Source organism: Etheostoma cragini, chromosome 16, assembly GCF_013103735.1.
Source record: "Etheostoma cragini isolate CJK2018 chromosome 16, CSU_Ecrag_1.0, whole genome shotgun sequence".
Classification (NCBI taxonomy): domain Eukaryota; kingdom Metazoa; phylum Chordata; class Actinopteri; order Perciformes; family Percidae; genus Etheostoma; species Etheostoma cragini.
The window spans coordinates 24339795-24341241 of NC_048422.1; the positions used below are offsets into that span (position 1 = coordinate 24339795).

At 42.3% G+C, this 1447-nt stretch overlaps 1 protein-coding gene across 1 annotated transcript in view; it reads right to left on the reverse strand.

The window, feature by feature from the left end:
* LOC117959747 (transcription factor 7-like 1-A) overlaps positions 1 to 1447 on the reverse strand; it is a 29529-nt gene that overhangs the window by 13331 nt on the left and 14751 nt on the right. The window lies entirely within an intron of this gene.

Here is a 1447-nt window from a genome sequence, read left to right on the forward strand (position 1 = left end):
GCACACGCACACACACACTCTCACACACGCACAGAAGCACAAACACACACACATAGATGCACAGGCACACACACACACGCACAGATGCACACACACATAGATTCACAGGCACACACACACACGCACAGATGCACACACACAGAAGCACAGACACACACGCACACATATAGATGGACAGACACACATGCACAGACTCACACGTCGCACATGCACACACACACACACACACACACACAAAGTGCAGCACACAGTAGGATTAGTGACAACTTACAAACTGACAATCTCTTGATTATCTTCTCAATTAGTTGTTCACAAAAACCTTAAAAAAAAAAAAAATGTTTTAACACCAAACATATTTAGATTAACAGCAGCGATCACACAAGACAACAGAAACCTGCAAATTCTAATATTTGAGAAGCTGAAAACAAACATTTTTAAACATAAATAAAAGACGGACTCGAAATGAGTTGCCAATTAATTTGCTGATAATTGACTCTTCAGTGAATTGAGTAATTGTTTCAGTTGTACAGGAAATATTTCTGTCTTCATTCATATTTCAGTCGTAGCCCTGAACACTCGAATGAGTTACATGTGTCCGTGTCCGAATGAATGAAAGAAATAAGAAACATATTCCATCGGTAGAAGTTACGAGAACACGCTTCATTGTTTGAGTCTGCAGCTTCTTTGTCTTCTCCGATGTGCTAATAATAGTTTGGCTTATCACTTCAGCTGGTGTGCGTGTGTACGTGTGTGTGTGTGTGTGTGTGTGTGTCCTCAGTGCATACACAAAGAGCATGATCCCACCTGCCATATCGCTGTGTAACACGGGGATGTGTCACAGCTGACCACAGTCACCCAGACAGGGCAGATTCCAGGGCTGTAGCCTGCTTCTCTGGGTGCACGTGTCTCTCGGACCCTCGGCCATATTTCGGGAGCGTTTCTTGCTTCTTTCTAATTGCAGAAAGCTTGAACCCTCCAGACGAGACTCAAGACTGATCTGGGAGATAAAACGTCTCGTGACTCCTGTAAAAGAAATGAACCAATGTTATCAGCTGCTGTTGAGATTTCCCATCAAACAGAAACTTCCTGGAATATGTTCGCTTCCTTTTCAGAGTTAATCTACAACTGAGACTTGACACTGTTGCAAAAGTTAAGACGAAACTTCAGAAACAACAACCATACTTTGAGTATCTCTGAGCCATTCTTTAAACGACCCCTGCCTTTGTCTCCTGAACGAGTCTTGGAAGAATGATCCCACGCTGATTTCCTGCTGCATCAGCATAAAAAAGAAGAAAATGAATGTTACAGGCTTTTCACTCAACTACTTTATTTATACCTTATAGGACCTTATAGCTCTTAAAATATGCATCATAACACACCTATTTTATGTTAGTCTCCCGACAAAATGTTTTTAGGATAGTTTGGGGGCTGGGGGGGGGGGGGCTTA